Raw genomic sequence first — 10318 nt, 5'->3', positions numbered from 1 at the left:
CCGTCCCCAATTTCAGTTCTAGTTTCCACTCCTCTGCCCATGGGCAAGGCATTTAACAAGTCGGTGTCGTCTACAAGAAATTCCTCTCAAGCCAATAGCATGAGTAGGTCTGGGGACCTGGGCTGTTGTTCCTAATGCCTACATGCCTAAAACTATTTTTTTTTTAATTCCAGCATGTCACAAATGAGCAGTACCTAGGATTCCTCACTTTCAAATGTGCTCTCCAGAAGATTCGATACCCAGCCTGGTTGGGGAATCACTGAGGGGGTGTCAGCTCTGTTCTTCCTCCCCAGGACCCTTCGAGTCACTGCTCAAGGACTGAGACCCATCTGCTCCATAAGGGATTGTAACCGAGTGACCCAGACTTGAAACCCATTTTACAGTTTTTCCTTTTTCCTTTCCTTCTTCATCTCAGAATGTAGCCTGGAAATGCACTTTCAGACTTCACTTCCCTCCTTTCCACCAGGCACTCCGATGTGCTATGCTCGCTCCTCTAAGTATGCACTTGCTTAGAAATTCTAGAGGCTCGTTTTGAAACAAACCAGTCCCGAGACCCAGCTCCAGAATCCTCCTGCTTAAAAGGAGTTATGGACAATTACTCCACCACCACCATCGGGCCAGCATCAAGAGAATGGCAACCAAACCTCCGGACAGGCAATTTCTCAAGATAGCCATTGGAATAGGGCCCATGGACCTACACCCCGCGCCCCCTCTATACCACTCCTGCATATCTCCCATACAGTTTTTCTTCCTAAACCCCCTCATTCAGCCCTGAAAGACGAATGGTCTTTTAAGGACATGAGCCTAACCATGCCCCAGCTGCTAGCACTTGAATAAAGCCGCTTTCCTTTCACCACTCCTCGCTTCTCTTCTGGCCCCTCCTCGCTTCTGTTCTGGCCCCCGGGCGGTGAGCAGCAGGACCTGAGTCTGTTTCAGGATGAGCACAATTCCTGTGATGAAGGCATCAGGCGGCAGGGCTCACAGTGCAGACCCACAGATGGAACCCCGTCCACAGAGGACTCAGGCCAGCACTGTCTTAAAATCATCTGAATCTCACCACCTGAAGTGGAAAGCACACGCTCTGTTCCCCACAGGCAGCACGTTGGGCCGTTTTACTCATCAGGAACTTGGGGCACAGTGGATGGAATCTATGAGCTTTTTGGTATCCGAACAAGAACTGATAAAGACGGATACTATGGAGAATTGAAGAGAAGGGAGATGAACAAACAGCAACGTGCCCAGATCTTAGGAAACACTTGCTTACTGAATGAAGCAGGTAAAAAAGGAAGACAGGATAGACTGTAACAGCCATATGCACTAAGACACGTGCCCACATGGCGTCTGTCTTTAGTTTACAAAGACACAGGGATATTTGAGGCTCGATAGCAAAGGCATTAGGATCGACACCCATGGGAGATGAGAAATGGCCCTAGTGCAAGGAGATGCAGGAAAAGCAGAAAATACAGAAAGGAAAGGGCTTTGCTGGGGTTAATGAGAGTCTGTCCTCAAACTGAGGTTAACTCAATTTTCTGTGCATGAGGTTTTGGGGTTTTGGGGGTTCGTTTTTGTTTGTGTTTTGAGATAGGATCTCACTTTGTCACCCAGGCTGAAGTGCAGTGGCGCGATCTTGGCTCAATGAAGCTTCAACCTCCCAGGTTCAAGTGATCCTCCTGCCTCAGCCCCTCAAGTAGCTGGGATTACAAGCAAGCACCACCATGCCCAGCTAATTTTTTTACTTTTGGTAGAGACAAGGTTTCACCATGTTGTCCAGGCTAGTCTCAAACTCCTGACCTCAAACGGTCCACCTGCCTCGGCCTCCCAAAGTGCTGGGATTACAGGCTTGAGCTACCACACCCAGCCTGTGCATGAGGTTTTAAAAAATCATGGGCAAAAAAGACTGTAATATGAAAAATTATTATGCTGGTTGGAAAAATGCTAAATCCTTGAAATGTATAGTATAGTTGTTTGATTAAACGGGGCAGGGACATCTATGGCACACCTAATACTCACGTGCCTTCCCATCTTTTCCCAATGCCTTGCAGGGATGAGTCCCTGGGACCAGCTGTGCTCCTACACACTCTGAGCAGAAATGGTCCAGCCTCTTCATTGCTGGAGCACCTCAGAGCTTGAGTCTGACCCTCTAGGGGCTCTCTTCCCCACCATGGGAAGGTGTGGAGCCCTCCTGGGACAGATGGTACAACTCCCAGATGCTCAAGCTTCCATCAGCCTGTTCCCTGAGCAGCAGGACTTCACTGTCTTGTACTAAACATATAACTGAAATGAGAAATACAACTCGGTGAAGTCCTGGGATGTCCCAGTACCCAGCACATCCTAACAATCCCAACTCATGTAGCTGTGTCAATGCATCAACTGCCATTGAATGGCTATATATTTACCTGTTAGTCATATTTCATATGGAGGGTGAGTGCATGTCACATGTTTAATATGACTGTGATGGAGCCTCTCAAAGGAAGGATGGTTAGATCTTGCAAAAATCCTTTAAAAAGCCCTGTCTGCTCCAACTACCATTTCACATCTGGCTTAATCCTCCGGTCTAATGTGCTCCCTGACCTCTGCAGACATTTGGAGCTGAGACCTTGTGATCTCAGCATCCTCTCCAGACAGGAGAGAGAGAGTTCTCCATCAGCTGAGTCTCAATATCTATGCAGTGTTTCCTATAATCAACAGAATTGGTGTTTGTTAACTAAATGATTCTGATAATTAAGTGGATTGCTTGTGTCTCCAGGAATGCAGAGAGTATGTGTGTGTGTGTACTCCCGAATACTAACTGAGAGAATGTCATATTACCCAAGTACATGCTACATTTCATAAATGTAAAGATGTACACATTAGCTCTTTATGAAGTAAAAGTAGTGCTTCTATAACAACATAATGACACTACCTTCCTTCTATGTGCATAAAATAAACATCTCCCATGAATCATGAAATCATAGAAAGGGTCCCCAAAATCATAAAAAGAGATGAATTACTGCAGTAAAACGACTCTCTGGACGTATGTTGATATTTACACACACAGTTACTAAAATCCAGCAGTCTGAGGCAACGATTATTGTATAGTACTTACATCTCTACAAACTTAAAGATTTGGACAGCTTGTTAAAAAAATACATTGTAACTTTAGCCATTAACAGACTAATTAAGGACATCATTAACAAATCTATCCCTCTAATCGATTCCAAATTTTGCAAAGCAAAGAAGAAAATGTAAATGAAAAAGAAAAGAAATCTATTCCCAACCTACAGGAGAAAGGAGTTGGGTTCAAAGACACTCTCTAGGAAATGGAAACCATGACACATGTGTGTTGTCAATAAACAGCACTGTGTGAGACCACTGCCACTTAAAGGAATGTATTCCAGAAATAATTATGTAATCTAGGTAGTAACATATGTGCTACCCAAGTCTAGTGATTTTTTTTTATAGATACTCCTTGCATTATTTGAAATATGCATGTTTGTGGAAAGTATTTTGTGACAATTTTCTTTGTTGACATCTCCCTAAAAGAATTTATTATCAAGGAGATTCCCTTTTCATGGGCGCTGGAAATACCGAAACTAAACACAGGTCCACGGTGCTATTTACAAGGCAGAAAGGACTGTACTGAAGACCTCAGTGCAAAATTCACATGTCCAGATGAATTTTGTTAAGTTGCTAAGTTTACAAACAATTGCTTTTTAAAACTTTCTACAGTTGCCGGCAAAATACAAACAAAAAACATGCACTTACACAAAAAAGAATAGCACCTTTATCTTCCTCAATGAGGCAACTTCTCCAAACAGAAGCATTTATGCTTTAAAAGATGAAAACCAAGGAGAAGTAATTTATTCCCACTCCAAAGTTGCTCAGACCTTTCTAATAGTGATTTTCCCCCCACCAAATGAAAAGCTTGCTTTCAATGTCTTTGATCTGCTGTTAATATTTTTAACCCAAAACATAAACGCAGATGATTTACTTCCCAACCACCCGCCCATGTCTCTCTCAGAATGAATGAACTAAAACATCGCAATAGTTCCTGGACTTCCTGCCTCTCCGGAGCCCATGAAATATACATGAAATGGTTTCGTGCCACCTGCAAATGAAAAAGTCAAATAAAATTTACAGTTTAGAGGCAGATTTCCAAAAACCCTGGAATGGCTAATTTAATACATCTGTCATATATAATTACACACAAAATGTAATCCAAAACATCTGTTTTTTTCTTTCTCTCTTCAGACAAAAATAAAGCAACTACCCAGACCTGAGCCTAAACAGCTGCCCCACCAAACAAGGATATTCACCTCTGACGTTTTCATGCACCAATAAAATTTGATCAATCAATGTGCTTTTCATGAGGAGCTGCTCTCTCCATTACAGAAACTGCTACACTGGATTCTGGTCTTTTTAAAGGATGACCATAAATCAGGATTAAAAGCCATGGGTAAGCTGCTATTAACTCAGAATGTCCACACTGTCTTTCCTAAATCACTCATCAACCCAGGTACGATCAAGGAAAAAGGACTGCCCAACGTATGCTCTAGAATAGAAAGCATCTTTCCAACTCTCTTCCTAAAAATCTGAAAGACTGCATTTATGGTCTAGATGCAATTTGAGAGAATTCAACGGTTTCTTATCTGGAAGGAGAGAGACAAAACATTTATAAAACTTTGTCTGTCAGAATGGCCACTTCAGGCATTGCACTTTTTCCTAGATCTGATTTCTTAGTTACTTAGATTTTAGATTGCCCACCGCCCTTCCACTGAATCCAAGGAAAGAGGAGTAAGAAAAGACAGGCTTAACGCAGACGTGGCTCTGTAACTGCTGGTTAAACTGGGTAAAAAATATTTGTGCCATATATGATCAAGTGTTATTTTGAATACAGAATGAGCTCTTAGAAAGTAATCAAAAAGAGAAATACCCTAACATTAAAAAATAGTATTCATAGGATATGAATAGGAAACAGTGATTCTCCAAAGAAAAAAATGCCAGCGGCAAACAAGAAAACGATTTAACCTACTAGTAATCAAAGACAAGCAAATTAAAAGAATAATGAGATATTCTTTTTTCCCCTTAATTATAATACTTACTGTTGGCAAGGGAACAATGTAACTGATATTCCACACACTGCTATATTCCATTTTGCAGTATAAACTACTGTCATTTTTTGGAGGTCAGTTTGGAATAGGAACTTTTAAACTTAAAACTTTTTTTTTTTTTTTGAGACGAAGTCTCCGTCTGTTGCCCAGACTGGAGTGCAGTGGTGCAATCTCAGCTCACTGCCACCTCCACCACTGGGTTCAAGCAATTCTCCTGCCTCAGCTTCCCGAGTAGCTGGGATTACAGAAGGCCACTACCATGCCCGGCTAATTTTTTTTTTTTTTTTTTGAGATGGAATCTCACACTGTCACCCAGGCTGGAGTGCAGTGATGTGATCTCAGTCCCTGCAACCTTCGACTCCCGGCTTCCAGCAATCCTCCTGTCTCAGTCTCCCGAGTAGCCAGAATTACAGGTGCGTGCCACTACACCTGGCTAATTTTTTGTGTTTTTAGTAAAAACGGGGTTTCACTATGTTGGCCAAGTTGGTCTCGAACTCCTGACCTTGTGATCCGCCCACCTCGGCCTCCCAAAGTGCTGGGATTACAGGCGTGAGCCACCCCACCTGGCCCTAATTTCTGTATTCTTAGTAGAGACAGGGTTTCACCATGGTGGCCAGACTGGTCTTGAACTCCTGACCTCAGGTGATCTGCCTGCCTTGGCCTCCCAAAGTGCTGAGATTGTAGAAGTGAGCCACTGTACCTGGCCTTAAACTTCAAACTCTTAAAGTAGGTAGGTAGTCTTGGCCCCAGGAATTCCCCTTCTAGGAATATGCCTTAAAAAAAGACTGAGCATATTTTAAAAAACATATGTGAATATAAGGAGAGCTGTCATAGCACACTATTGAAAACACTACAAACACTGAGCCAGTCCATAGCAGGTCACTTGGAAGATCTGAAGGGAAAGAGAATAGGGGCTTCAACAGAGGCGATCCAGACCCAAAGGAACCACGTGGGTGCTGTGCAGTTAAGTCTGAGGCCATCACCCACTGCAGAGCCAAGCCTGCGGCAACTGGGAGGTGAGGCGAGCACTGATCAAACCCAGCTCCCACACAGAACGTCCCTGAGTGTCTGACTCCCACAGGGTTCATGCAGTGTGTCACCCACTGGCATCTACACTCCTCATTGCCAAACTCACATGCACCCCTGATCAGTAAAAAAACTATTTTAATACACCCCTAAATATGTGTATTATTACCCCCATGAATGTACTAATATATTATGCACATTACAAAATATAACCTCAAATTTTTAAGTGTTTAGGATAAAATGTAAATTACATATCAATCAAAGCTCTATTTTCCTTGTACACTCCCTGGGTGAGAGACCGCCGCTCCCGGAGGCTCTTCTTCCTCTGCAGACCACACCTGGTGTGGTGCAAGGTGCCGGCTGAGGCATGGAGCACCGGGCTTTTCAGTGACCCTGGGCACTGACCCCCCACAGAACTTCAGGCCCCTCCCCCCACTACGGCCCCAAGGACGCCCCTCCCAGGCTGTCTGAGGATTCACGAAAGTGCCTATGCCAAGTCCCTGGCACCCAGGGTTGAATTCCTTCATTTGAGCACCTGTCCAGTGGCCTTTCATTGTAAGCTCTCAGTAAACAGTTCCGCGGACATTAAAATACATTCTCCAACTTCAATCCATAAAATGAATTATACTTAGAGAAAATAAAATATGTTTCAGTTTTAAGTTTCTATAATTTAAAAAATATTTATATATCTATTTTTTATTCCTCCGGGTAATCCAGACCTTGGAGAATGCACACACGGAAAGGAAAACCCAGCGCGGGGGCTGCGCAGCCCGCCCTCAGGCCTTCCTCCAGCAAGGCGGCTCCCGGTGAGGCCGCCCGCTTCACGGGCCAACTCCAGGCTGTGTTCCGGCTTGACCCTGGCGGCCTGGGCAACGCCAGCGAGCTTCTGAAGCCATTAGTGCCTCAGTTCCTAATACTCAAACATGGAACAAGGGCCCCTGCCTCATGGGACTTGTAACAATTAAATACGACAACACTCGAATGCAATGGTTGCTTAGTGCTTAATAAAGAGAGCGTTAAAGCTTAATAAGAAAAGCATGAAATGCTTAATAATTATCACCTAGAATTGTTATTGTCAATGATGACTAAATTTAAGAGCAACCATTAGCTGAGTGTGCTGTTTGGTTACGGAACTGGGAGATGTACAGATCTGGCAGAGTACAGATGAATTGTATTCAACTTTATCACAATGAAATGTAAAAATAATCAAATCTGGGCACTGCAGATGCATAAACACACAGAGTTAACACATTACATATTAAATACTGTATGTGACATATGCACACACCCATGTACATACAGAATTCTACTTTTTTAAAGTCTCAACAATGTAGTTACCAAACGTTTTCAACGTGCTCTGAATTATTCTTTTCCCCCTTGGAGAGTATCAAATCTCAAAAGGAAGACAGAAAAGATTCACATAATTCTGAAAAAATCTATTTTTAAGATTAAAAAAAAAAGAAAAAAAAAAGAAATTGCCATAGGTGGTTGCTTCAAAGCCCTCGTAAGATTGTCTAATTAGATTGAATGACTTTTTATTTCATTCATTCAGGGCTGAGAGATGATGAAATCCCAGTTTAATCAACCCTTGGTCCCAGGGCTGCTCAGAAAAAAACTTTTTCTCAAAACCATGAACTTCTGCCAAAAGTGTGTTAATTTTAGCTTCCGTATTTCCTTCTTCCCTCTGTAATAGTAATGAGGTGCCCTGAAATGTTAATATTACCTGGAATGTTCATTTAAACTCTTTCTTAAACTTTTGCCCTAAGTTCTCTTTTTTTAATAGGCAAAGTGATGTTTTGCGAAGCGAGAGGCACAGATGGAGAAATCAACGAGGAAGTGGTGAAGGTGAATGCGTCGCTGCTAAAATATTAATTGTATTTAAATGAGAATGTCCTCTCTTTTCCCCAAAATACCAAAGCAATCAACTCAGGAATAGTCTACTGAAAACATGGGTTCTGGTCCCTTTAATAAAAATAAAACTAATATATAAGAACATTAAGTAATAATCGTAATGGCTGATAGTCGTTGAGCGTCTCCTAAGAGCCAGCCCCTGCTCTAAGCCCACGTGTGTTGTAACCTGGATGTCTAACTCCACAATTGCAACATCTCATTTTCTCAAAGTGATGGAGACCCTGGGGATAGACACAGAGATTTTAGGTGGTTTAAAAAACTGGCATTAAATAGGACTGGGTCGTGCTGTGAAGAAATTATTCTCTTTCCGATCTCTTGCCAATCCTATTGATGCCATTGGGGCAGCAATATTTCGCTTTGTTTTATTTTTTGTTTTGAGATCGAGTCCTGCTCTGTTTCCCAGGCTGAAGTGCAGTAGTGTGATCTTATCTCACTGCAGCCTCAGCCTCCTGGGCTCAAGCGGTCCTCCCACCTCAGACTCCTGAGTAGCTGGGACTACAGGCACATGACACCACGCCCAGCTGATTTTTTAATTTTCTGCAGAGATGAGGTCTCACCATGTTGCCCAGGCGGGTCTAGAACTCCTGGGCTCAAGCAATCCTCCAGCCTTGACCTCCCGAAGATCTGAGATTTGGGGCGAGGGAGAGATTTCTGCTTCCTGCTGGTGCATCTTTAATTTCCCCCAGCATTGCCGATCTCCCCTTTTAGTGGAGACAGAACAGGACACCGTATCTACTAAGAGACGAGTCAGCCTGTTTGCTTTTGTTGTGTTTAATTTTTAGCCTCTATTTTTCATAAATAATCCTGGCTTTCCACTTATATTAGTTATGTAAACTTTTATGATAAAATATTTTGTTATTGAAAAAGTATCTCATTACAAAAGAGAACATTTAGCAAATAATAGTACTGTTGGTTCCAGACATGGCAAAAACTGTAAAACACAAATGAGTTAAGTTTACAAATCTCTGACAATGTTATGAACATAGTATATTATACAAATAGTACTGCCTATAAGACGTTAATTCTCACAGTATTTCTTTAATATACTCGCCCATAGAACCCACTTTTTGAAGAATTTCCACATAATTAATCCATATAAGACTACTATTTTCCAAAATAAAAAAACATTTTAATAAAAAAAGAATATGACCAAATAATAGATTAAGAATTTTCAGAAAGCCTCAATTAGAAGATAAATCTAAAATATTAATCTATAAATACGTCGTCAAATATTTACTATATTCTTACTCATATAGAACACGTCAAATTTATGACATGATTCCACCTCATAAGTGATCGTAATTGCATTGAATCACAAGACATAAATCAAACACATGGAATGTAGAACACAAAAATGATTTATTGAAAACCACTACATGCAAAACGATATTGACAGATTATTTATGCAATCAAAGGGAAAAGGATCAAAGTAACCTGCAGAAACAAAAATGAGCAAACAATCTCAAGAGGTGCTGACCTTGTATGAGCGGAAACAAGAGCATGGGCAGGAAGAGAACTTCACAGTCTTAGAGTCTATAATACAAATACATCACATTTGTAACAAAAAAAATACCAGCTACACAAAAAACTACTACTGACACACTACAAAATAGATATTGAGAGACACTTTCACAACCATCTAACCGACCTCTCCCTGAACCTATCAGAACTTATCAATCGGCCAGGCATGATGGCTCCCGCTTATAATCCCAGCCCCTGGAGAGGCCGAGGTGGAAGGATTGCCTGAGCCCACGAGTTCAGGGCCAGCCTGGGCACTATAGCAAATTAAAATTTTAAAAAATTAAAAAATAAAAATTAAAAAAAATTTTTAATTAGTTGGGCATGGTGGTATGTGCCTGTAGTTACAGCTACACGGGAGGGTGAGGCAGGAAGATCACTTGAGCCCAGGAGGCTGAGGCTACACTGAGCCATGATCAGGCCACTGCACTCCAGCCTGGGTGGCAGAGTGAGACTCTGTCTCGGAAACCAACAAATAAAAAGAACTTATGAAGTGCCATGGAACAGGCATTCTTACATTGGATCAATACTAGCCTGCATATTCCAACACATCTGAAGAGGGGATAAATCTTATGACATCTTATTTTTAATGAAATACAGTAACTTATGCCAATTTAACTTTACATGCTTGAAAAAACAGAGGGAAGGGGGAAGGAGAGAGAGCTTGCATGAGAAGCATACAATTTGAAGAGGTGAGCCTGCAAGTCACTGTGCCAGGTGGGCACTGGACCTGGAGTGTGTGTGAGATGAGGTCTCATGCCTACCCCTCTATT

The 10318-nt window shown here is 42.0% G+C and overlaps 1 protein-coding gene and 1 long non-coding RNA gene across 5 annotated transcripts in view; one reads left to right on the top strand and one right to left on the bottom strand.

Moving 5' to 3' along the window:
• Nucleotides 1-10318, bottom strand: part of LOC105495413 (transmembrane protein 132D) — an 830003-nt gene that overhangs the window by 761634 nt on the left and 58051 nt on the right. The gene's annotated exons all lie outside the window — the stretch shown is intronic.
• On the top strand, nt 1139-8036 carry LOC105490519 (uncharacterized). 3 transcript variants are annotated; one of them, XR_011608660.1, is made up of 4 exons: nt 1139-1276; nt 4231-4435; nt 5383-5503; nt 6834-6935. It is a non-coding gene; the product is annotated as an uncharacterized lncRNA (long non-coding RNA). The 3 variants fall into 3 exon arrangements; XR_011608659.1 differs by lacking the exons at nt 5383-5503; nt 6834-6935 and adding an exon at nt 7900-8036; XR_011608661.1 differs by lacking the exon at nt 5383-5503 and having other exon boundaries at nt 6834-6954.

Source organism: Macaca nemestrina, chromosome 10 (genome assembly GCF_043159975.1).
Source record: "Macaca nemestrina isolate mMacNem1 chromosome 10, mMacNem.hap1, whole genome shotgun sequence".
Lineage (NCBI taxonomy): Eukaryota > Metazoa > Chordata > Mammalia > Primates > Cercopithecidae > Macaca > Macaca nemestrina.
Note: the sequence above shows the minus strand (reverse complement) of the source record. Positions and strands in the feature narration are given on the sequence as shown.